Below are 27169 nucleotides of genomic sequence, written 5' to 3'. Positions count from 1 at the left end.
AGGATGGGGGTCCGATGGAGCATGCGCACTGACTCCGTTCGACACCTGGAAAGGATGGGGGGCCGGATGGAGCATGCGCACTACCTCCCTTCGACACCGGTAGAGGATGGGGGTCGGATGGAGCTTGCGCACTGACTCCCTTCGACACCTGTAGAGGATGGGGGGTCGGATGGAGCATGCGCACTAACTCCCTTCGACACCGGTAGAGGATGGGGGTCGGATGGAGCATGCGCACTGACTCCCTTCGACACCTGTAGAGGATGGGGGCGGATGGAGCATGCGCACTAACTCCCTTCGACACCGGTAGAGGATGGGGGGTCGGATGGAGCATGCGCACTGACTCCCTTCGACACCGGTAGAGGATGGGGGGTCGGATGGAGCATGCGCATTGACTCCCTTCGACACCTGTAGAGGATGGGGGTCGGATGGAGCATGCGCACTGACTCCCTACTTCCCCAGGCGGTGAATGGCGCTGGTGGTCGGTGGCTCCGCCGAGCCCCAAGCGGCTCTGGGCGGGTGCCGGGGACCCGCTCGGTAACCGGGTGGCGGTGGTGCTGGGCGCCCAGTGAGGGGTGGGACGAGGGCAAGGGGAAGGTGGTGGGTCTGCTGGCGCAGGACGCTGAGCTGGTTTGCCGCTGCCAGGTGAGACGGAGGGAGACGCATTTATAGAGACACCTCAATGGGCAGGGAATAGAGCGGTGCACAACCCTCCCCACACCATGTGGGTGAGAATGACATGGTGGTCTGCGCACACGTGATGGGCCGAAGGGCCTGTTCCTGTGCTGCACTGCTCTGCAACGTGCTCTGACTTGACATGTCTTTGCAGCAGCAGTGCAATGTTAATGCTTGGTGCGCCCTGAGCTGCAACTTTGAAAGTGTCTCAACACGCACAGAGGGTTTTGCAAGGCCATTTACTTCACTTAAGGGAAAGTGAGGACTGCAGATGCTGGAGATCAGAGCTTAAAAATGTGTTGCTGGAAAAGCGCAGCAGCTTATGCCCGAAACGACGATTCTCCTGCTTCCTTGGATGCTGCCTGACCTGCTGCGCTTTTCCAGCAACACATTTTTAAGCATTTACTTCACTTACTCTGCTTTGTGTCCGTAGACGCTTCCCCGACCCGCTGGGTTTTCAAAGCAATTCCTGTTTTGGTTTCTGATTTGCAGCATCTTGTTGTTGTTATTATATTGTCAAGTGGCCACCTTGTTTGCATAATGTATGCAGAAAGCGTTGTGAGGAATCATCAATTTGCATAAAAGATCTGTCAGTTTGATGCTGTCTTTGCATAAGTTATGTAGAATGCATTGTGAGGTCATTGCCTAATTTGTATAATATATGTAGTGATGTTGTGAGGTTACCTTATTTGTGTAATTTATGCAGAGGGCATTGCAAGGTCATCACCTCCTTTGCATAATATATGTAAAAGGTATTGCAAGGTCATTATGTCCTTTGCATCATCTATTCAAGGCAGCCCTACTCCCATTTGGGTGATGGGGCCTTGTCTTGTCCAGTCACAGTTAATCCCACGGGCAGGCTCTTTGTCAGGGATGTTGAGCAGTAGGGTTTGTCACCTCTCTCCCTCAGAACACCTCATCAAAAAAGAGACCACCTGGGTACTCTTGTAGTAGAAGGGGATCAGAGCAGCAGGGTTAGAGTCAGGCTGCAATGTTGCTCATGGTTGATTCACTGCCATTGATAGGTCATTCCCCATGTGTCCGTGCACTGGTACCATTTGCCACCTGGGAAACCACCCCTACCCAACACTTTGCCTGAGCAGTGCCTAGTTCAGCAGCTCTGGGGATATTCTCCTGGCCTGGGAGGGCAGGCAATGGCCCTGTCAGTGGTGATCCGACTAAAGAGCTGGAGCAGATCTCCTCGACGCATCATCAGTCATGAGAATGATGTGTACGTGCTTTGTCAGTAACTATCCAGTGTTGCTCTCCAGAGCAGAATTGGCAACAGCTGCTGTTGGTAGGTCACAACTCAATGCTGAAATCCTCAACCCAGAGAAGGATCAAGTAAGTGGCTGCAGAGAGGGAGGGGAAGAGATTAGGGCGATCGAACAACCAGTGCTCCTTAAACTTGTTCATATGAAATACAGGAATCTTGCTGTAGGATGAGTGATCAATCCCTCTTCCCTGCCTGACTTTAACAATTCTTTCTGCTTTGTCCCCTTCCCAGGGTGGGAACAATGCGGGGCACACCGTTGTGGTGGATTCAGTCGAGTACAACTTCCACCTCTTGCCCAGTGGAGTAATCAACAAGAATGCCACATCCTTCATTGGTGAGTGTCCACCGTGGTGCAGCACACCGATTTGTAACACGGTTTGTAAGATTGAGACGTTAACCATTTGAGGTGAGCTTTCTTGAACAGGAACTGGAACAGCAAGAATAATCCATTCTGCAGGATCATTGCTGATCATTACCTCAATACCGTTTTCTCACTCTATCCCTTGATATCTTTCTTATCTGTCAATCTCTCAATCTCTGTCTTGAACGTACCGACTGAGCTTCCATTACCCTCTGGGAGAGAGAATTCCAAAGATTTCCTATGCTCTGAGTGAAGAAATACCTCCTTCTGAGAGTTCTGAAGGGCCAGCCTCTTATCCTGAGATACTCTGTGCTAGTTCTATACCCTCTTTACCTCCACCGTGCACACACTCTTGGGGGAAGCTTCCATTCTGTGTTTCAACATATTGAGCCCTGTAAGAATTCGCTCTTCTTCAGTTGGATTAGCGCTCATGCTTAAACTGCAGGAAATACAAGCCCAGTCTCGGTCTCTCGTCAAGGGATAGACCTGTCATTCCATGGATCAGTCTGGTGAAGCTCCACTGTACTCCCTCCAAGACAAATAGATCCTTCCTTGGGTGCCCTGTCTCACTTTGTAAGAATTGTTAGTTGGCAGAATCTTTGTTAAAGTAAAAAATGAGGTCTGCAGATGCTGGAGATCACAGTTGAAAATGCGTTGCTGGTTAAAGCACAGCAGGTCAGGCAGCATCCAAGGAACAGGAAATTCGACGTTTCGGGCATAAGCCCTTCTGAGTAGATTTCAGTCACAGCTAAAACAACTGTAAACTGTTGGTGTGCAACCTGATAACCAAGCCACGTTAATCCATAAACTGCTTCAAAAAACCAATTACCCCTGGGCTGGTACCACTCTGTTGAAACCACTGAGATAATCTTCTTTCCCTGCTGTTCAGGACAGAGGTAACTTCACCTGTAAGAATACTGTATTTACTGTAAGCAGAGCTATTCTAAAACAATCAGCAAAAAAAATTACTTTTATGTGACTGACGTTATACCCTTTAAAGCACAAAGGCATCCATTATGAAACGACAGACAATGAAGTACAGATGTTTGGACGCTAATGCCCTGTCCTATCCCACTCTCTTCACTTGACCTGGGGAGCTCCCAATGCTGCTGGTGTATCCACAACAGGGTACTGGCATTGTAGTTCTGGAGAGAGATTATTGCAGGATTACAAGTGGGTAGTAGTTGCCTGCAAGGCCCTGTGTTAAAGCCATTGGCTCTGTCACACCTCACTGGGCAGCACATTGGAAATTGAGCCCCACTATTCTAGTGGTGTCACAAAAGTTTGAGATTTTTAAGTACTTAGATTTTACTAATTTGACTCTCTACTCAGACTGAGGGTGACAGAGAGCATGGACCAGGTTTCTCTATTTAACAAGAATTAGTGTTTGTTACAAGGAATTAGACTGTACCTACATGTACAAACCATATAACAGTACCAATTAAAACTCTAATCTCCTTATAGACCTAAACATACACACACTCTTAGACAAGGAAACAGGAGAAATATTATGTTTGCAGAAAAGCTGGAGTGCCATCAGTTGTCTGTATTCACGGTGTTAGGACGGAGCTACCGTCCCCGGTGTTCGTTTGAAGGAGAGAGACACTGGATCTGATTCAAAATATAAGCTTTTACTGAGAGAGAGACGTACGCAATACAGTGAGATGTTTACTGCTCACTGGAGAAAGCGCCTTCTCATCTATTGTTCTCTTTGTCTAGCTTTTAGCCCCTCGCATCCCAGTGCTACATCCTTATTTGGTAAGAAGCGGTATACTCTAATAGGATTGGTCCCAAAAGAGATAAGATTCAGTTACCTCAGTATGAGCTACGTGCAATCTAACACGGTTTCAATGTCCTGTTATCTGTTCACCCTCCCATTATGCCATCAGTGTTTCAGTCTGTTCTTAGTGTAACATAATGTAACATAGTGTAACTGTTGTCTAGTGAAGCTAACAGTTTCCAGACTTGCTAATACTACCTTACGTGAGCACTACCTAACAATAAAGTTTCTGAACACAACCTAACCTTAATAATGCTTCCTAACAACGGGTTGCTGAGATGACCCTTTTGCTGGTCAGAATGTTGCTTCTTAGTCTTTTTTCCAGATGCTGCCACTTCTTTGTAAGAAATACAAGGTGGCTAGTTTGCTTGTACCGTCAGACTAGAGCAACTACCAAAGGGAAGGTGATTAAAGTAGACTTTCTCTGCAGAGAACAGAGACTGTGCAGGTGGAGAGCAAAACTTTGTTTTCTCTCCCCACCTGCCCTATCTTGTGGCCAGCCCCAAGGCGTTCACTGACCTGAGAACCAATCACAGGTTTCATCAGAGGCCCTTGTCATCGATAACCGGTCACCAGCCCGTAGACCGTTTGAATTTACGTTGCCAACCAGCCCTGCATCAGAATACAAAATCCCTCAGTTCTGGTTTATCTGCAACCACTTCAAGTTGCTTGTTCAAACAGCTCCTAATGATCGGCACAAATTTCAGATTATGTACTCTCAAACCTCGCAACCATCCTTTCAAACAAACAGAGAACTGTTTGTTTTCATTTCAGTCTATAGTTGTAAAATAACAAAAAGTTTAACAAGGCACAAGCTTTACAGCTTTTACACCGGCATTTGTTCCCTCTCAAACAAATCTCCCACTTTTCCAACTTAGAATTAGAGTTAGATTTTATTGTCAGACGTATTCGAGTACAAGGAGATAAAAGTAAGTGAAAAGTGTACAGAGGAACCTCGATTATCTGCATTCATTTGTCCGAATGTCAGATTATCTGGCAAGAACACAAGGTCCCGATGCTTGGCTAAGCTGTTATCTGGCATTCGATTATCCAAAATTCGATTTAACCAAACTAAATAACTCCCCGCCCACGTCCTTCGGATAATCGAGGTTCCTCTGTACAGAGTTGCCGTTCCCTGGCTCAATCTCTGGTGTAAAAAAAACAGAATCAAAAGTAACAGACATCTTAGAAACAAAACCAAAACAACCAGTTTAGCTACAAAAAGCAGAACTTTTTAGAGAAAAAAAAGTGGAAATAGAAGGGACCGAGTGAAGTAGGAAGGGAAACGTCCGTGTCTCAAAGCCGCTTCTCCATAAGGTACGTGGGCCTCCATTCCCAGAGCCGTGAGTCGCCGCTACCTCACTGCTGACACCCCCCCCCCCCCCCAACCCAGAAACAAACACTTAGCATGCTGAAGAAACTGGGCAGCATCTGTGGAGGCAGGAGCAGCATTAATGCTTCATGTCTGGGATGACTCTTCAGATCTGCAATTCGGAATGACGGTCATCCCCGAACTTGGTGTTAACTCTCTCTCTCTCTCCCTGCAAGATGCCCCCAGATACCCCTCCCCACCCCCACCGAGTTTCTCCAGCTTTCTCTAACTGCCTCCACCTTTTTCAACCAGTCCTTGAAAGGCTAAGCGGGCAGGGTTAAGTAAGAGTCACATGCCTGTAAGGGGAAGCCCCACAGCTGTCCGTTGAGTGGCGAACAGTCAGGACTCTTGTACAGAGCGTTTGCACAGTTACGCGCCCCATTCCAAGCTACCTATCACTAGGAGGAGAAAGTGAGGACTGCAGATGCTGGAGATCGGAGCTGAAAATGTGTTGCTGCAAACGCGCTTTTCCAGCAACACATTTTCAGCTCCCTATCACTAGCCTCAGTGTCTGTCAACATATTCTGACTGCTAACGACATGTTTAAACTTGGCTGTTTAAGAACCCAAACAAGTTTAAAAATACAATGTTGCTACACTTAAGTGGAATAAACTTACTCCCTGAAATTAGTAGAAAGTTGACATATTTTCCAAATAATATTACACTGTAGTTTAAATTCCTAGCTTTCGAATTATTTATGACTAAGAGTTATGTCATAGAAACCTTACTGTGTGGAAGCAGGTCCATTGAGTCCACCTTCGAGCATCCCCTCCAGACCCAGCCTATCCCTGTGATCCTGCATTTCTCACGGCTAATCCAGCCTAACCTGCACATCCCTGGGCACTATGGGACAATTTAGCACGGCCAACCCACCCTAACCTGCACATCCCTGGGCACTATGGGACAATTTCCCATGGCCAATCCACCCTAACCTGCACATCCCTGGGCACTATGGGACAATTTAGCACGGCCAATCCACCCTAACCTGCACATCCCTGGGCACTATGGGACAATTTAGCACGGCCAATCCACCCTAACCTGCACATCCCTGGGCACTATGGGACAATTTAGCACTGCCAATCCACCCTAACCTGCACATCTCTGGGCACTATGGGACAATTTCCCATGGCCAATCCACCCTAACCCGCACATCCCTGGGCACTATGGGACAATTTAGCACGGCCAATCCACCCTAACCTGCACATCCCTGGGCACTATGGGACAATTTCCCATGGCCAATCCACCCTAACCTGGGCACTATGGGACAATTTCCCAAGGCCAATCCATCCAAACCAACACATCTTTGTGACTGTGGGAGGAAAGCGGAGCACCCGGAGGAAATCCACGCAGACACGGGGAGAATGTGCAAACTCCACACACAGTTACCTGAGGGTGGAATCAAACCCTAGTCCCTGGCGCCATGAGGCAGCGGTGGTAACCACTGAGTTACTGTACCACCCATGTAATACCCTGATTGGTTAGTAGATGTATACGTGACCCCCCCCCCCCCCACCTCAGGGATTTGACCAGAGTTACCCCAGTCAGTGACCTGGAGCTGCATATTTGAGATTTGTTAATTAGAATTGAGTTTATTGTTGCAGTACATAAGTACAGCAAAAACTGTAGAAAGTCACTGTTTCTGGCACCATCTAAGATACAGCGATAAGAAATCCTAGGTATAGATTAGAAGAATGGAAAAATAAAGATCAGCATTATAGTCCTTAAAGCAAGGTACAAAGATCCCTTGGAACAAAGCCGTAACTGGTTTTGATTTATGACCCAAAGCCCACGTGGAGACCTCACCTTAACTTTGTGAACCCTGTTCACCTGATTGCACCTTATCCCAACAAATTACAGAGTCAGGTTCCCCTTTTCCTTCACTGCTGGTCACTTTATCAGAGGGGAAAAGCTTGTTCTTCTGGCGTTCCAGACATCTGTCGTGTGTGTGTGTGTGTGTGTGTGTGTGTTTGCAATCTCTCAATTTTCCAAACTGTGGGCTATTCAGCTTTAGGTTGAAAATGTGTTGCTGGTTAAAGCACAGCAGGTTAGGCAGCATCCAAGGAATAGGAAATTCGACGTTTCGGGCATAAGCCCTTCATCAGGAAGGGCTATTCAGCTTTAACCCTTTACATTCATGCTATCCCCTTGTACAGGCTGTTCTTGCCTTTTTTGTTTCAACTGTATTTGATTTTGCCCTCAGTTATCCCCCTTGCTCTGCGCTCCCATACAGTTTCAGCAGCTTCCTTAGGGGTGGGGGGAACAAGATTTAAATTTAAGTTGCTCTGTGTGAGGAACAGTGCTCTGACACTGCTAGACAATCCACTCAGCTTGGCAGCTGTTGCAGTTTTTCAGGAAAAATGTTGCTTTCAGGAAGAAATTCATTCTGATCGGGGTTTGAGCTCACAATCTGGTTCTGCAGTGCGAGCAAGGAGCCTGGTCCTGACCGTTTCTCAGGATCAGCCTTTTTAAATACAAGGCCCCTGAGATGATAATATCTGGACCCACATATGGGTATTTGTCAAGCATTCGTCAACAGTCTGCTACCTGGTGATAAGGATGGAGGCCGTGGTGGGGGGGGGAGGGGGGGGGGGAGGAGGTGTTGATTAGCCAATGTCAGTGAGCTGTCTGGAGCTTTACCCCACCCCACCCTCCCCACCCCCCCACCCAAGACGGTCACTGAACAGTCTAGCAGCAAGCCCTTCAGCCCACAGCGTTGTGTCGCCAAATTCAACGGTAGAGAGAAATGAGAGTTAACATTTCAGGTCGAATCACCTTTCCTCACAACTGCGGCTCTCCTGAGGAAAGGTCATTTGACCCGAAACGTTAACTCGCGTTTCTCTCCACAGCTGCTGCCAGACCTGCAGAGCTTTTCCAGCAATTTGTTTTTGTTTCTGGTTTATAGCATCTGCAGTTCTGTTCTTTTTTGCCAAGTTAAACTAAAATCTCTTGCCTGCCTTTGCTCATATCCCTCCATTCCTTACATATTCATCTGCTTATCTAAAAGCCCCTTAAATGCCCAAATCATACCTGCCTCCACCACTACCCCAGCAGTGCATTCCAGACGTCTTCTACTGTTTTTTAAAAAAAAAACATGGCCCCTCACACCTCCTTTGAACTTTCCCCCTCTTACTTTAAATGCACGCCTCCCAGTTTAGACATTTCAACTCAGGGTTGACGGTCAGAATATTTTTCCCGATCTACGATCTCATAATTTGGTAGACCACTATCGAGTCTTCCCTCAACCTCCAAAGAAAGCAACCTGAGTTTTTCCAGCCTCTCCTTATAGTTCGGTACCCTCTAATCCAGGCAGCGTCCTGGTAAACCTCTTCTGTACCCTCTCCAAAGCCTCCACATCCTTCCGGTGAAGTGGCGACCAGAATCGAACGTAATGCTCGAAGTGTGGCCTAACCAAAGGCGTACAAAGCTGCACTCTTGTATCCCTGACCAATAACGGCAAGCATGCCATACGCTGCCTTTCCCATCTCAATCAGTTTGCCTGGCTGCTTTCAGGGAGCTATGGACTTGATCCCAAGGTCCCTCTGTATGTCAATGTGTTCAGGGTACTGCCATTAATTGTACACTTTTGTTTAACGTTTGATCTCCCAAAGTGCAGCTCCTCACACTTGCCTGGATTAAACTCTACCTGCTATTCCTCTGTCAATATCAGATCTACATCCCACTGCATCCTTTGACAACTTTCTACACTGTCCACAACTCCATCAACCTTTGACCTTGTCTGCAAGGTTACAAACTCGCCCACCTCCATCTTCATCCGAGTTGGCCAGTGCCTGTGGGAAGGGGTGGGAAAGGCACGTGAGGATTGAATGGGCCGAGTGGTTTTGTAGGCAGTGGTTGACTGCAGCTCTTGTATCTCCAGGCAGTGGGGTGGTTATTCACATCCCAGGACTCTTCGAGGAAGCTGAGAAACACCTCCAGAAGGGCAAAGGTGAGAGGGTGCTGACCGGGAGCCTGTGCCGACAGTCCGTCAGTCTCTATCCACATTGACATATTTCTTCACTGTTTTCAAATCTCTCTATGATCTTCCCCCTCCCTATCTCTCTCTCCTTCTCCAGACCCTACACCCCCTCCCTATCGGTCTCTCCTCCAGACTCTACACCCCCTCCTAACCCCTGTCACCCCCTCCTAACCCCTGTCACCCCCTCCTAACCCCTGTCACCCCCTCCTAACCCCTGTCACCCCCTCCTAACCCCTGTCACCCCCTCCTAACCCCTGTCACCCCCTCCCTATCTCTCTCCTTCTCCAGATCCTACACCCCCTCCCTATCTGTCTCTCCTCCAGACTCTACACCCCCCCATCTCTGTAACCCCCTCTAGCCCAGACACTCCCTCTTACCCCTGTCACCCCCTCCAACCGCTATGCTCTCTCCCTATCCCTGTCACCACCTCCAACCCCTACACCCCCTCCCTATCTCTGTCACCCCCTCCAACCCTTACACCCCCTCCCTACCCCTGTCACCCCCTCCCTATCTCTGTCACCCCCTCCAACCCCTACACCCTCTCCCTATCCCTGTCACCACCTCCAATCCCTTACGTCTGTAAGGTCATTGCAGTCCTTCAACCATTAAACCTTGGCTTGTCACCTCTCCTTTAAATCGTTCAATAAAACTGAGCTCTTTAATCCAGTGTTTGGTTGCATTTCCTTCCTGTGTGCTGTTTGTTAATGTTCCAGTAAAGTGTCTTGTTATGTTCTGCAATGTGAAAGGCGCTATCTAAGTGCAGCTTTGTATGTTTGTTCACTGGTGGACATTGTTAGCCGGACTAAACCTGCGATGATTCCTGCGTGTCTCCTGAGTAGTTATTTTATCGCCTTCACTGAAGGAAGATAAAAGCGTTTTTCCCCCTAATTTCATTTCCAGGTTGTCTGCAGAGCGCTTTTCTCCGGGACACCCGCACCAATCAACCACACCGCCCCGTGGCCCAACGTTTCAACTCCCCCCTCCCACTCTGCCGAGGACGTGGAGGTCCTGGGCCTCCTTCACCGCCGCTCCCTCACCACCAGACGCCTGGAGGAAGAACGCCTCATCTTCCGCCTCGGAACACTTCAACCCCAGGGCATCAATGTGGACTTCAACAGTTTCCTCACTTCCCCTTCCCCCACCTCACCCTAGTTCCTAACTTCCAGCTCAGCACTGTCCCCATGACTTGTCCGGACTTGTCCGACCTGCCCATCTCCTTTTCCACCTATCCACTCCACCCTCTCCTCCCTGACCTATCACCTTCATCCCCTCCCCCACTCACCCATTGTACCCTATGCTACTTTCTCCCCACCCCCACCCTCCTCTCGCTTATCTCTCCACGCTTCAGGCTCACTGCCTTTATTCCTGATGAAGGGCTTTTGCCCGAAACGTCGATTTTGCTGCACTTTGGATGCTGCCTGAACTGCTGTGCTCTTCCAGCACCACTGATCCAGAATCTAGACGCAGATGTCAAATGTGTCTGCACAGCAGTCATTGTGCACAGAGTCCCCTAGTGCGGCAGTGCAACTCACAGGAAACAGTGGGACATCAGACTTGATGAGCAGGTGGAGGCCATTCAGCCCCTCTAGCCTGTGCTATAAGATCTGCTTCTGGTCTCCGCTCCAATTTCCCATCTGCCCCCTGCAATAACTCTTGACTCCATCACGAATCCATCCAGAAAATCTCTCCATGACCATATCCAAGGCTGAGTTTAATGACCCAGCCTCCTCTGCTGTCTGGGGAAGAATATCTTCCATAATCTCTCACCGTCATCAGCAAAACAGGAAATTGTTTACCACTTGCCCCCCCTGTCAAGTCCTCTCGGGAGCCGACATGGTTCAGTAAAATCATCTTTCATTCTTTTAACCTCCAGCGATGTCTGTCTATCCTCCGGCCCCTGCTTCCTAGACCACTCTATTTGTGCTACTACACCTCCCTGTGGACAGATTTTTGTAGTTCTTGCGAGAGATCCTGGAGAGTTTGGAGGAGACCAGTTGTCTGAAAGTTCCTGTGTTGTCTTCCACCTGGTCTCTGCCCCTGCTCTGGGACGTCTCAGTGGTTAGCATTGCTGCCTCCCAGCACGAGGGACCCAGGTTCGATTCCACCCTCAGGCGACTGTCTGTGTGGAGTCTGCACATTCTCCCCGTGTCTGCGTGGGTTTGCTCCGGTTTCCTCCCACAATCACAAGGATGTGCAGGTTAGGGTGGATTGGCCGTGCTAAATTGTCCCATAGTGCCCAGGGATGTACAGGTTAGGGTGGATTGGCCGTGCTAAATTGTCCCATAGTGCCCAGGGATGTGCAGGTTAGGGTGGATTGGCCGTGCTAAATTACTCCATAGTGCCCAGGGATGTGCAGGTTAGGGTGGATTGGCCGTGCTAAATTGTCCCATAGTGTCCAGGGATGTGCAGGTTAGGGTGGGTTGGCCGTGCTAAATTGTCCCATAGTGTCCAGGGATGTGCAGGTTAGGGTGGGTTGGCCGTGCTAAATTGTTCCATAGTGTCCAGGGATGTGCAGGTTAGGGTGGGTTGGCCGTGCTAAATTGTCCCATAGTGCCCAGGGATGTGCAGGTTAGGGTGGATTGGCCGTGCTAAGTTGTCCCATAGTGCCCAGGGATGTGCAGGTTAGGGTGGATTGGCCGTGCTAAATTGTCCCATAGTGTCCAGGGATGTGCAGGTTAGGGTGGGTTGGCCGTGCTAAATTGTTCCATAGTGTCCAGGGATGTGCAGGTTAGGGTGGGTTGGCCGTGCTAAATTGTCCCATAGTGCCCAGGGATATGCAGGTTAGGGTGGATTGGCCATGCTAAATTGTCCCATAGTGCCCAGGGATGTGCAGGTTAGGGTGGATTGGCCATGCTAAATTGTCCCATAGTGTCCAGGGATGTGCAGGTTAGGGTGGATTGGCCATGCTAAATTGTCCCATCGTGCCCAGGGATGTGCAGGTTAGGGTGGATTGGCCGTGCTAAATTGTCCCATAGTGCCCAGGGATGTGCAGGTTAGGTGCATCGATTATGGGGTAAATGTAGAGTAATAGGATAAGGGAATGGGTCACTCTGTGGAGGGTTGGTGTGGATGTGTTGGGCCAAATGGCCTGTTTCCACACCGTAGGGATTCTATGTACCTTTACTCCCCTGTTCATTTTTCGGAGGTCAGCATTGCCGGCTGAGTCCGGTCTAATGTTTCCTGATGAAGGGCCTTTTGCCCGAAACGTCGATTCTCCTGCTCCCTCGACGCTGCCTGACCGGCTGTGTTTTTCCAGCACCACACTCCCGACTCTGATCTGCAGCCCTCACTTTGACCCAGTGTTTTATTGTTCGTCCTTAGCTGGCCTTTGAGCTCCTCTGAAGCACGTGCTGAAGGGACCCCTCCCAGCAGTTCAATCCAACCGAGTGTCACGTGTGGCCCCTCCAGCGGGTAGTTCAGAGCCAGCTACTTTGTTGTGGGTCTGGATTCCCTTGTAGGCCTGAAGGATGTGGGTGAACCAGATGGGCTTTCTCGGTGAACCCAGCAGTTGCATGGTCTTCAATGGTGTCTCCTTGCTGTTCACTTTGACGTTATGAGGAATTGCAGGTCTTTTGGAGTCTCTCACTATCTTTGTGTGCATCTGTCTCTAGTGATTTGCACATGTGTGCACGCTCACTAATTCCAGTCTGTCTGTCTCTCTCGCTCTTTCTATTTTTCATCTGTCTCCCCCCATTCTGTCTTATCCCTCCTCACCTCTTTATTTCCCCCCTTCCCAATTGATTATACCGCTGTTATTTGGGAGGGGGTGGTGTTAGCCCAGAGTGTCATCCGTTGTGGAACAGGATGACAAATTCTGTCACTTGTCTCTCTCTCTCCCGCGCGCGCAGGTTTGGAAAGCTGGGAGTCGTGGACAGAGCCCACATCGGTGAGTTGGTGGGGTTGTGTCTGAGAGGCTGGAGGGTGAGGGATGGGCTTGCACGTGATTGGCTTCCTCTGTGTGTACCTGTCTCTCTCCAGGAGTGTGTCCTTTGTCTGTAAGGTGCTCATTGTGCTGCAGTGTTTACATCCATGCCTTTCAGTGGAGCCTAGAGTAGGCCGCTCACCATCTCCACTCCCGGCACCTTCCCCTGCAACCGCAGGAAATGTAAAACTTGGGCCCACACCTCCTCCCTCACTTCCCTCCAAGGCCCCAAGGGATCCTTCCATATCCGCCACAAATTCACCTGTACCTCCACACACATCATCTATTGCATCCGCTGCACCCGATGTGGCCTCCTCTATATCGGGGAGACGGGCCGCTTACTTGCGGAACGCTTCAGAGAACACCTCAGGGACGCCCGGACCAACCAACCCGACCACCCCGTGGCTCAACACTTTAACTCTCCCTCCCACTCCACCGAGGACATGCAGGTCCTTGGACTCCTCCACCGGCAGAACGTAACAACACGACGGCTGGAGGAGGAGCGCCTCATCTTCCGCCTGGGAACCCTCCAACCACAACGGATGAACTCAGATTTCTCCAGTTTCCTCACTTCCCCTCCCTCCACCTTGTCTCAGTCGATTCCCTCGAACTCAGCACCGCCTTCCTAACCTTCAATCTCCTTACTGACCTCTCCGCCCCCACCCCACTCAGGCCTATCACCCTCACCTTGACCTCCTTCCACCTATCACATCTCCATCGCCCCTCCCCCAAGTCCCTCCTCCCTACCTTTTATCTTAGCCTGCTGGGCACACTCTCCTCATTCCTGATGAAGGGCTTATGCCCGAAACGTCGAATTTCCTGTTCCTTGGATGCTGCCTGACCTGCTGCACTTTAACCAGCAACACATTTTCAGCCGCGCTCACCATCTGAGCTCACCTTCACTCTAAATGTTAGCTTATTGTCTCCTCAGATGTTGCCTGACCTCCAGCATTTTAACGTTTTCAGTACAGATTTCAGTGTCTGCATTACACTGCTTATATTCCATTCCTCTCTCAATAAAACAAAATATTCTGAGCTTTCGGAATTACCTCTGTCCCTGAATCCTCATATTTTGCGATTAAAGCACTCAGCGCTCTCTGTTTTCGTAAAATCCTTGGATTTTATCGTTCCCTGCCAAAATGGGCAATTTAACATTTTTTTTCCCCCCAGTTACTTTGTCAAACCCCTTCAGAGTCTTGTATTTTCTGCGCGAGACTGCTGTTTGTATTTCTCCAGAAAAACGAGAAAGTATAGATGCTTGGCGTAGAGCTGATGGACCCAATGGCTTGGTTCTGTGCTGCGGAGTCACTGATGGTAAGTCGACTTGACTGCTCTCCTCTTGTTTCCAGTGTTTGATTTCCAGCAGGCAGTGGATGGGGTGCAGGAGCAGCAACGTCAGAAGGTGGCCAGGGAAAAGTGAGTGTGCTGGACCACACCCTGCTGAGACTGAAGGGAGGTGGGCCGTGTTTGCAGGGTGTCAGTGTTCAGAGGTGACCGGCCCATCTTTTGACCTGTTCTCATCCCCCTCTGTGTGTGTGTGTGTGTGTGTGTGTATCTCTCTCTTTTTTCGATCTGTTACCTTCCCATCCCTGTCAGCCTGGGGGCCACTAGGAAAGGCATCGGACCAGTGTACGCATCGAAAGCCTCACACCGGCCTCCGTATCTGCGACTTGCTGTCGGACTTTGAGGAGTTTTCAAAACGGTAAGGAATTAGTGCTTGCTTTCTGCCTTCTAGCAGATTAGATTAGATTACTTAGTGTGGAAACAGGCCCTTCGGCCCAACAAGTCCACACCGACCCACCGAAGCGCAACCCACCCATACCCCTACATTTACCCCTTACCTAACACTACGGGCAATTTAGTATGGCCAATTCACCTGACCCGAACATCTTTGGACTGTGGGAGGAAACCTGAGCACCCGGAGGAAACCCACGCAGACACGGGGAGAACGTGCAAACTCCACACAGTCAGTCGCCTGAGGCGGGAATTGAACCCGGGTCTCTGGTGCTGTGAGGCAGCAGTGCTAACCACTGTGCCGCCCAGAGGTAACAAACCGGGGAGGATATCCCTTTCTGTTTTTTTAAAAAAAACACTGGTGTCATTACTGAAACCCTGCCTGTTCTTGCAAAACCAAACATCTATGTCTCGACTGGTGCGTCCAAAATTGGAGTGGGCCATTCAGCCCCTGAATCCTGCTGCACCGTTCTGTAATATCCGGTTTGAGCTGGTTCCAGCCTCAAACTCTGCCTTCTCACCTGACCTGAGTAATTCCACTGCCGATCCCACTGCCTTTAAACACGTTCAGTGGTTCATCACCCATCTCAAGTGGGAATGCACAGGTTCCCTTTCTGTACTGAATACACCTTCCCATCTGGGGAAGAAAATTCGCCATCCATGCCTGGGCAGCACCGTGGCTCAGTGGTTAGCGCTGCTGCCTCCCAGCGCCAGGGAACCCGGGTTCGATTCTCGTCTCGGGCAACTGTGTTGGATTTGGCACAGTCTCCCCACGTCAATCTCCGGGTACTCCAGTTTCCTCCCACAATTAGTGGTAAATTTAGCGTTGGCCGTAATAAATTGCTCACAATGTTCGGGGAATAGCTAGGTTAAGTGCACTAGTCAGGTATAAATTTAGGGGAATGGGTCTGCATGGGTTACTCTTCAGAGGGTCGGTATGGACTTGTTGGGCCAAAGGGCCTGTTTCCACACTGAAGGGATTCTATTCGACAATGTGACTCCAGACTCTCAGCAACGCGGGGTTGATTCTCGACCACCCTGAAAAATGGCCAAGGTTCATGGGCCAATGGTTCATGGGCCAATGGTTCATGGGCCAATGGTTCATGGGCCAATGGTTCATGGGCCAATGGTTCAAGGGCCAATGGTTCAAGGGCCAATGGTTCAAGGGCCAATGGTTCAAGGGCCAATGGTTCAAGGGCCAATGGTTCAAGGGCCAATGGTTCAAGGGATGGTTCGAGGTGGGCTTGGAAAGCAGGCTGCCCAAGTGATGGTCCACATCCTGAGGGCAAAAAAAGTGAGGGAAAGGTGTGAAAATTCCAACGAGTCCTGCACCAGATGGAAAGGAAGCGCTCAGCAATCTGATCCAGGCCTTTCCCACAAAGACCCGGATTCTCCCCCCTTCCCCGGGAATGGATTGCAGTGAATTCTGGGTATCTCTGCCTCCTCTCTAGCCCGGCGCTGTGAGGGGTAGCTGCCTGTTAACAAGGTGCGTCTAAACTGGAGCTGCTGCCCGGGAGAGTTCTCTCGGAGTCCTGAGGCTGGCATTCATCTGTTTCGTTCACGACCTTTTCACCATCCAGACTCCACTCCTCGGCGTCCCCCCAACCCCAGCTCAGCAGGAGCTCGCTCGCTCTCTCTCTCTTTCTTTTTCTCTCTTTTTTTGTCTCTCTGTCTCTCTGTCTCTCTGTCACACACCCCCCCGTGGTGACTGGAAGAAGTATGGTAACCTCGCTGTGTTATTGTGGTGTGGAAATCATTGATCTGTGAGGTGGTGTGCAATGTCAAATGTGCTCATTCGTTGCAAAGTATTAAACCCTCATTAACTTCTCCCACTCTTTCTCCTGCCTTCCCCCTCCCCTCGTCTTTCCCCTTTCATCTTACTCCCACTCTTTCCCTCCCTCCATTTTCCCCACCTCCTGCTGTCTCCCCCACTACCCCCACCTTGCACTCCCTTCCCCCTCTCCTCCCCCCCATTCCCTTTCTTCCCCTCCACCCCAACTTCAGAGGACTTGCCCATCAATATAGAAGCACGTACCCAATGCTGCACATCGATGTTGAAGGAGAGTTGGATAAACTGAAGGTAACTTGGGTCTAGTTTGTACTTGTGGCTCTGTTGGGTTGGTTGCACGCTCCTTGTCAGTCCTGGGACTTGGTGGAGGCCTGTTTCTCCTTCCCCAGTTTCCCGTTGGGGTGTAGAGTGGCCTGTGTCCTCCACATAACCCTCATGCCTGGCTTCCTTCCCCCTCAACAGCCTTTGGACAGCTTAGACTTGCCCTGCCTACATTCCCCACCTCGAAGACCCTGAGGAAAGGAAGGGTTTGAGATATAAAATTTAGACTGGGACTTCACATCACTTCTGGGGGGGAGGGGGGAGCCTTCTAGAGGTTTATAAAATCATGAGGGACATTGATCAGGTGACTTCTCCAGTGGAGGAGCTCAAATCGAGGGAATGTATTTTTAATGAGAGAGGAGAAAGATTTTAAAAAGGACTTAGTCATAGAGATGTACAGCACGGAAACAGGCCCTTCGGTCCAACCCGTCCATGCTGACCAGATATCCCAACCCCATTTGCCAGCACCCAGCCATTATTGATGAGGGGCAACTTTTATTTTAGTGGTTCATGCATGGAATGAACTGCCAGAGGAAGTGGTAGATGCAGGTACACTTAAAACGCTTAAGACATTTCGACAGGTACATGAATAGGAAAGGGTTTGGAGGGATATGAGCCACATGCAGGCAGCTGGGACTAGTTTAGTTTGGAAATGTGGTCAGCATGGACCGGCTGGGCCGAAGGGTCTGTTTCCACGCTGTATGACTCTGTGACCCGATCAAAGGGTTTTGAAGTACCGAGATGATTTGATGGGTTCGAACTAGAGAGAGTATTTCTTGGGTTGGGGGAGGGGTTGCTGCTGGTGTGGGAGCAAAGGGGGTTGAGAATGAAGTCATGGCTGGGGGAGGGGGTGTTGTATCATTTGAAAAGTGGAGCTGGAATGTTTTGGCGCAGAGCTGAGAAGAGGCCGTGCTCCACGCCAGTGGAATCCTCTCAGTTACCAAAATGCAGTGGAAGGTGAGAGGGTGAAAGTAACGGAGTGTTATACCACGTAGGTTAGGGTTGTTTATGAACCGTGTCTCCCCACTTCCTCTGCAGGAATACCCTGAGCGAATCCGCCCCCTGGTGAAGGATGGCCCTCCACGGACCACCCAAGAAGATCCTCATGGAGGGTGCCAACGCCACGCTGCTGGACATCGACTTCGGTAAGAAGCCGAAATGTGGACGCTGCCCTCTCCCAATCACGCCGCAGGCCCGCAGTAAACTCTGAGCTACATCCAACCGTTCCTGTTCTGAGGAGAGCAAAGCTGTGTCACTGCCCCATCTGTGTGACAGTCCCACCTTTGCAGTCCCTCACACTCTCACCTCCCCCACCCCAAGGTGTTTACCTCCTCTCAGGATTCCCTGAGATTGGTTTTGCTTTCTTCATAATCTGAATAATTTTCTTCAAAGTCACATTTGTCTTTGGACTGTAATAAGTCTGACTAAGCTTCATCAGTAATTTCAACAGCAGTTCTGTTAGGAATTCAGAATTCAAAGGCCAATATTACCTTTTTCCATCAGTCTTCCATTTTCACAGTACGTCATGACAGGAGAAAGAAGGCTAATAGCATGCTGGCCTTCATAACCAGAGGAATTGAGTATAGAAGCAAAGAGGTGCTTCTGCAGCTGTACAGGGCCCTGATGAGACCACACCTGGAGTACTGTGTGCAGTTCTGGTCTCCAAATTTGAGGAAAGACATTCTGGCTATTGAGGGAGTGCAGCGTAGGTTCATGAGGTCATTTCCTGGAATGGCGGGATTACCTTACACTGAAAGACTGGAGCGACTGGGCTTGTATACCCTTGAGTTTAGAAGACTGAGAAGGGATCTGATTGATACATATAAGATTATGAAAGGATTGGACACTCTGGAGGCAGGAAACATGTTTCCGCTGATGGGTGAGTGCCGAACCAGAGGACACAGCTTAAAAATATGGGGTAGACCATTTAGGACAGAGATGAGGAGAAACCTCTTCACTCAGAGAGTGGTGGCTGTGTGGAATGCTCTGCCCCAGAGGGCAGTGGAGGCCCAGTCTCTGGGTTCATTTAAGAAAGAGTTGGATAGAGCTCTCAAGGATAGTGGGATCAAGGGTTATGGAGATAAGGCAGGAACAGGATACTGATTAAGGATGATCAGCCATGATCATATTGAATGGCGGTGCAGGCTCGAAGGGCTGAATGGCCTACTCCTGCACCTATTGTCTATGAGACTAGTCTAAACTATGTGGAAAAGGTCTGAGATAACCTTGCTCTGCTAACATGTCATTGAGCTACAAACTGTCTCGCTCTCGCTTTCGAGGTGTCTCACACACACACATTATCACCTTACACCAATCCATTGAAGCTAAGAACAGATACCTTTAATTTTTCAGAACAAATGTACCCCTCCCCCTGCACCACCCCTTGGTCAAGCACTTTCCTCTGTATTGGTACCTCCTTTAAAGTCTTGATGTCAGAACATAAGATCTAGGAATTATTGAATATAACAGTGTGCTTATTTGTTAACCATGTGATTTAGTGTCTAAATGCGGGAAGCAGTTCTGTATTTTTGGAGCAGTTCTCTCTGATATTAAATCATCCAAGCAATATTCCTTCTGCCATTTCTTCCTAAAGTCATTATTGATTATTCTCACTTCAAAGTTGTTTTCATTTTGCAGGTTCTCAATGCTGCTTTTCTATCTGGCTTTTAATACTGCAATATATCAATGTTGCTTCAATCTCGTTCTAAATAGGTACTTAAAACAGCACGAATATAATGCTGTATTTAAAATACGAAGATAGTGTTTTCCTCGTCTTTGAAGGGTTTTAAACTCTTCAGTATAGTACCACTGGTTTATACGATTCTGTACCTCAGTGTTGATTAACTGAGATTTTTTTTCAGGCAAATTGAATTACACAGCCTAATAAACATTGCATGGTTTGCCACAGTAAGGCCTGATGTCTGTTCCCTTAGTAAACCAAGGTTTAAACTATAGCTATCCTCTTAATGTGGCCTCAGTCTACTGCCTGTATTCTTTAGTTGGACCCGATACTCTCAGGGCCTTTAAACTGCGGCTTAATTCTGGCTCTGTGCTGTTAATGGTGCTGCGATCTGTTCAATTCTGCTGTGGTGACGTTTTAGATTAGATTGCTTACAGAGTGGAAACAGGCCCTTCGGCCCAACAAGTCCACACCAACCCGCCGAAGCGCAACCCACCCCTACCCCTACATTTACCCCTTACCTAACACTACGGGCAATTTAGCATGGCCAATTCACCTGACCCGCACATCTTTGTGACTGTGGGAGGAAACCGGAGCACCCGGAGGAAACCCACGCAGACACGGGGAGAGTGTGCAAACTCCACACAGTCAGTCGCCTGAGTCGGGAATTGAACCCGGGTCTCTGGCACTGTGAGACAGCAGTGCTAACCACTGTACCACCGTGCTGCCCACGTTGCTGGTGCTGCAATCTCAGTTTTAAATTACTTTGGTGCAGTTGACTTACCCTGTGTAGCTTGTGTAATGGTGAACTCTAGCTGTGGAGGCAACGTTCATGAGCAACAAGGGTTCCTTCTTAATTTTTGGACATCAGCCCCTAATATGGCGACGGTGTAGCGTATTACCGCTGGACTGTTAATCCAGAGACCCCGGGGCGGACTCTGGTTCAAGTCCCACCATGGCAGGCGATGAAATTTGAATTCCGTTTTTAAGAGAAAAAGGCTGGAATTTAGAATCTAACGATGACCATGCGCCCATCGTCGATTATTGGGAAAACCCATCTGGTTCACTAATGTCATTTCGGGAAGGAAGGAAACTGCCGTCCGTACCTGGTCTGAGCTACATGTGACTCCAGACCCCCCCCCCCCCAACAATGTGGTTCACTCTGTGTAAATAGGAATGGACAGTAAATGCTGGAGTAAAAAGTGAGGTCTGCAGATGCTGGAGATCAGAGCTGAAAATGAAGGGCTTCCTGATGAAGGGCTTGTGCCCAAAACGTCGACTCTCCTGTTCCTTGGATGCTGCCTGACCTGCTGTGCTTTAACCAGCAACACACTTTCAGCGATAAATGCTGGGCCTAGATGGCGACGCCCTCATCCTGATTTTTTCCCCTCGCCCAACAGGGATATCTAACTTTACACAGACCTCTGATGCCTGTTTGGTTCCTCGTTGATTCCCCCTAAATTGGATGACTCCTACAGATTCTCACTTCCCGACTGAGTCTGTAACTGCCCGGTGTGACTGACCTCTGGTTGGAGCTTGCTCCCGCGTTTCTCTTACCGGGTCTGAGGTAAAAAGGTGAAAGAGCTGTACCTCCATGCTTGATTTACACCACAGCTCTGTCTGCAGGCTGTTGGACTGGTCAGCTGCTGACTGTTTGAGAGCTGGTTAAAACTTTACATTCTTCAGAGCTGCAAGTATCCACTCCTGCTCCTGAGTTCATTGGAATCCTGGATTGTGTTCTGATCTAAGATTAAGCAACTAAGTCCACTGCTGTCACCCCGTGATTAGTGGTGTGATTTCAGACACTCACAGCCCTACCCAATGAGTCTTCAAGAGAAGAGACCTTTGTCGTATATTGTGCGATCGTGATCGGGCACAAGTTATGTGTGCAGGATAGATAACTCGTGAGGAAAAGGGTCCTGACCGCACGAGATTGGTTCGGTCTAAGATGGAATATGCTGGTTATCACGCTGTCAAGTGACTGCACTAGAGAGGATGCAGAGGAGACTCACCAGGACGTCTGAGACTGGATAGGCCGCTTTCCTAGCAGCAGGAGAGGTTGGGCATCTGACTGAGGTTTACAAAATAATAAGAAATATAGACTGGGTAGATTGTTTTCCCCATGTCTAAGATCAGAAGGGTGGGGGCGGGGGTTAAGTTTAGAGGACATCTGGGGGGAGTAGAAATATGAGACGTACTGTCTGAGAGCACGATGGAAACAGCTATTCTTGCAACATTTAAGAAGGAGCTGGATGAGCACTTAAAACGCAAAGGCACTATCGGTTGTGGACCTAGTACAGGTAAATGGGACTAGTATAACTTGGTGTTTATTGGTTGATATACCTGATGGACCAAAGGGCCTGTTTCTACTCTCTGACTCTGACTCTAAGGTCCATGCTGTACATCTCTATGACTCTGGGAACTGGCTCCTCCTCTTCTCCACCCTTGCAACGTCATCAGTACTGGGTGGAGCTTAACACAGTCTCCCAACATTAACCCTTCCAAAACCATTACATTCTCCCACTGATGTTTCTTCATTTTCACTGAGGCCGGGGGTTATGGAGACAGCCAATTCCAGGGCATCTCCACCAGCAATGCTCACCTCACCAGTCTGGGTTGGCTGACCTGATGTGAATTGAATCCGTTAATCAGGAGCGTCAGGAGGGACAGGCAGGAGGCTGGGGGAACACAGCAAGGCAGGCAGCGTCAGGAGGGACAGGCAGGAGGCTGGGGGAACACAGCAAGGCAGGCAGCGTCAGGAGGGACAGGCAGGAGGCTGGGGGAACACAGCAAGGCAGGCAGCGTCAGGAGGGACAGGCAGGAGGCTGGGGGAACACAGCAAGGCAGGCAGCATCAGGAGGGACAGGCAGGAGGCTGGGAGAACACAGCAAGGCAGGCAGCGTCAAGAGTGGGAGAAGTCAACACTCTTTGATCTTTCTGAAGTTGGTTTTCTTGCAGCTCCGTCCTGGTGCCTGTGAGAGAGATCTGTTTGACCTGGCGTCTCTTATTTTTCACTAGTTTGCTAAGTTTGGTGTGACCAAGCCATGAAGTGTCTGTATTCTGTTCCAGGTACCTATCCTCGAACTGCACGGTGGGTGGGGTGTGCACTGGACTGGGGATACCCCCTCACAACGTTGGCGAGGTGTATGGTGTTGTGAAAGTGTGTCCCACGAGGGTGGGAGTGGGTGCCTTTCCCACAGAACAAGATAACGTGAGTACCCACTGTCCTCTGGTCGCTCCTCCTGCCTGTTTGAAATGTACTGCCCTTTCCCTGTTGCCGGGTAGTGTCTGACTGAAAGGTGGGGTTGGCCTATTGTGTCAGTGTCCCTACTACCCCGGGGGCTTCCTCACTCCCACCTCCCCTGTCACTCCCTGACCCCTCACTCTGCTGCCTGTTGTTTCCCAGGCTGCGGTTTGGTGTCACCACGGGCCGGAGGAGGCGATGTGGCTGGCTGGATTGGGGGTTGGTGAAATACGCTTGCATGATTAATGGCTTCACAGCGTGAGTACTCGGCAGGGTCTCTGTGTCGCGCTAAATCAGCGTCGGCGTTCGGTTCAGCGCACGGCCCTGTCTGCTTTTCATCCTCCTCTCCTCCATCCCTCCGTCTCGCCCAGCCCTGGCCTGTTGGGTTGCATCTTCTATAACTCTAAATTACTCCAGCGCCCACACCCCCTCCCTATTTCTGTCAACCCCTACAGCCCCCCCTCTCTGTAACCCCCTCCAGCCCCTGTACCCCCTACCTATCTCTGTCACCCCCTATACCACCTCCCTCTCTCTGTCACCCCCTCCATCCCCTACACCTTCTCTCTCTCTCTCTGTAACCCCCTCCAGCCCCTATACCCCCTCCCTATCTCTGTCACCCCCTCCAGCCCCTATACCCCCTCCCGCGCTCTGTCACCCCCTCCAGCCCCTATACCCCCTCCCACGCTCTGTACTCCTAATTTCATCTTCTCAAGTATTGAGAACAAAGAACAGTACAGCACAGGAACAGGCCCTTCGGCCCTCCAAGCCTGTGCTGACCCATTTTGCCCTTCCGTACTAAAACTGTCTTCTCTTACAGGATGCGTATCCCTCTAATCCCTTCCTGTCCGTGTCTTTCTCCAGGTGTATCCTGAACGCTGTTATCGTATCTGCTTCCACCACTGCCCTCTGGCAGCGTGTTCCGGGCACCCACCACCTTTTGTGTGAGAAACCTCGGCTCACACCTCTCCTTTACACTCCACCGCCCCCTCACCCCCTGAACCTGTGTCCCCTAGTAACTGACCCCTCCACCCTGGGAGATCGCCTCACACTTTCCACTCTAACCATTGCCATTCACAATCTTACAAACTTCGACCAGGTCACCCCTCAACCTCCTGCGTTCCGGTGGAAACAAAGCCAGTCTCTCTGACCTTGCTACGTCACTAAAATCCCCCAATATCAGGCAATATCCTTATCTGTACGCTCTCCACATCCTTCTGGTAGGGTGGTGACCAGAACTGTACACACTCTGGAATCCCCTCTAACTTCCTTACTTTAAAACCCTCCCTTACATTTGGTCACACATCCCTAATATCTCCTGATGTGGCTTGGGGTCAGATCTTTCCTGCACCACCTTTTATCTTTGCTGTGTTACTGATGTCTCAAGGAATATAAATGTGTTACGGAGAAGGTGAGGACCTTTCAGATGTGCTACTTTATTCTGCACCTCAGACTGGCTCTCACCGAACTCGACATGTTGGAAGAGATCAAGGTTGGCGTGGGATGCAGATTGGATGGAAAAACTATCCCTTACTTGCCAGGCTGGTCACAGCCACTCCAGTCGTGGTAATTAAAATTCCGTCTGGGAACTCTGTTTGAAAACTAGCTCAATTCTGTTAGGTCTCCGGAGCAGGAAGAGGTGGAAATGTTTCTGCCATCGTGTGGGGGTGGAATGGGGATGTGTGTTTGAAGAGTGATGTGTGAGACTGAGGGGGGGGGGGGTGTTGGAGAGGGGTGGTGTATGTGGGTGGGGGTGTCTCTGAGAGGAAGGGCAGTGCCTGAGGGGAGGGGGGGGTGTTTCTGTGAGGGGAGGGGCAGTGCCTGAGGAGGGGGGGTGTTTCTGTGAGGGAAGGGGTGGTGTATGTGGGTGGGGGTGTCTCTGTGAGGGGAGGGGCGGTGCCTGGTGGGGGGTGTCTGTGAGGGGAGGGGCAGTGTCTGGGGGAGGGGGAGCTGTCTGTGAGGGGAGGGGCAGTGTCTGGGGGAGGGGGAGCTGTCTGTGAGGGGAGGGGCAGTGTCTGGGGGAGGGTGTCTGAGGGGAGGGGCAATGCCTGAGGGTGCCTCTCTGTGAGGGGAGGTGTCGGAGGGGGGGCCTCTCTGTGAGGGGAGGTGTCGGAGGGGGGGCCTCTCTGTGAGGGGAGGTGTCGGAGGGGGGGGTCTCTCTGTGAAGGGGGGGCAATGCCTGAGTGGGTCTCTGAGGGGAGCGGCAGTGCCTGAGGGGGTGGTGGGGGTCTCTCTGTGGGGAGGGGCAGTGCCTGAGGGGGTGGTGGGGGTCTCTCTGTGACAGGGGTGTGTGTGTGTGTTGGAGAGAGGCAGTGTCTGAGGCAGGGAGGGGAGGGCTGTATGTGTCAGTGAGGGGGGCGGTATATGGCATGTGTATGTACCGTGTTTATGTGCAATGTCTGTGAGACTGTCCTCTTCCTGGCTGAAGCTCTGAGCTGCTCTCTCCCTGACCTCCCACATTGCAGCCAGCCAGGAGGTGCTGCCCAAAGTGCAGGTCGCGTACGTGACCCTGGCTGGGTGGAAGCGCAGCGCGGAGGAGGCGCGGAGTTTCACTGAGCTGCCTGAGAACGCCAGGGGTTATGTACACTTCATCGAGGAGTGTGTCGGGGTGCCAAGTGAGTTTTGGGGTGGGCTGTGCAGGCTGAGGGAGTGATTGTTTATTTTTCCCCCCAACACCCCGCTGACTCACCGGGGGCCTGAGCTACACCAACCTGTTCTGAGGCCAAGGAGGGACTATAACGGGCATTCTCTCTGGTTCCAGAGATTTGTGGGATGTGGTGAGGGGGAAGCACTTTGAGAATGTGTTTGAGGTGATTGGTTTGAGTTGTTGGGCATGGGTTCGCTCTCCACTCACTTTTGCTCTGGGGTCAGAAGATTAGATTAGATTACTCACAGCGTGGAAACAGGCCCTTCGGCCCAACAAGTCCACACCGACCCGCCGAAGCGCAACCCACCCATACCCCTGCATTTGCCCCTTACCAATTTAGCATGGCCAATTCACCTGACCCGCACATCTTTGGACTGTGGGAGGAAACCGGAGCACCCGGAGGAAACCCACGCAGACACTGGGAGAATGTGCAAACTCCACACAGACAGTCGCCTGAGTCGGGAATTGAACCCGGGTTCAATTGCACCCAGAGGAATTCTGTGTGTGTTTACCCCAACCCCGTTTTAACCTCTGTCCCCTCTTTTACCCTGACAGTTAAATGGATTGGAATAGGCCAGGCCTGGGAATCCATGATCCAGCTCTCCTGAGGATGAATGTGATCCAGAGAGGGAGAGAGAAAGAGACAGGACATCCAACTGGCCTACTCCTCACTGTTCGATACTCATACTACCCGAAGACCACTGGCTTCCCTCCCAACACTGACCAAGACAGGTATTTCCCCATTTCGGGACTTTTCCTGAATACACTACAGTACTATCTCTGAACCGTCCGCCAAATTCCTGGGAAAGTTCCACAATCTGCCAGTTACCTGCTTTGCAGTCCCAGTTCCCGTCCAGTGTAGAGTGAATCCCTTACCTGTACGTTTTCATTCTTGTATTTTTTTTTAATGCAATCATCGAGGCAAGTATTATCTGCAAAAATTTTGTAATCGCTGTGTGTGTGTGTGTTTGTCTGTGTGTGTGTGTTTGTCTGTGTGTGTGTGTTTGTCTGTCTGTCTCTGAGGTAAGTGCTCTTGGGGTCTCTGTTTGATGCGTTGTATTTGTTTGACACCACTGCCCAGTTCAGGTGGAATTACCTTCATTTACTCTCTGCCTCTGGTGCGGCGAGAATTAACCTGTCGGTGCTCCTACTGCCTCAGTTTGGTCAATCTCCAGCATTTTTAAAAAAAAGTCATTTTGTATGACATGGACATCGTTGGCAAAGCTGGCATTTATTGCCCAGAAGGCATTTGAGTCAACCACGTCACTAGGGGGTCTGGAGTCACATGTAGGCTAAACCAGGTGAGGAGCACAGTTTCCTTCCCTCTAGGACTTAGTGAACCAGATGGGAATTTTTAAATTCCTGACAGATGCCAATGGATTCATGGCCAATGTCAGT

General features: G+C 50.3%; 1 pseudogene; it reads left to right on the top strand.

The window, feature by feature from the left end:
* Positions 1 to 260: 260 nt before the first annotated feature.
* Positions 261 to 27169, top strand: LOC132836179 (adenylosuccinate synthetase isozyme 2-like; annotated as a pseudogene).

The sequence above is a fragment of the Hemiscyllium ocellatum genome, chromosome 46, assembly GCF_020745735.1.
Source record: "Hemiscyllium ocellatum isolate sHemOce1 chromosome 46, sHemOce1.pat.X.cur, whole genome shotgun sequence".
Lineage (NCBI taxonomy): Eukaryota > Metazoa > Chordata > Chondrichthyes > Orectolobiformes > Hemiscylliidae > Hemiscyllium > Hemiscyllium ocellatum.
This window is presented reverse-complemented; position numbering and strand designations above follow the sequence as displayed.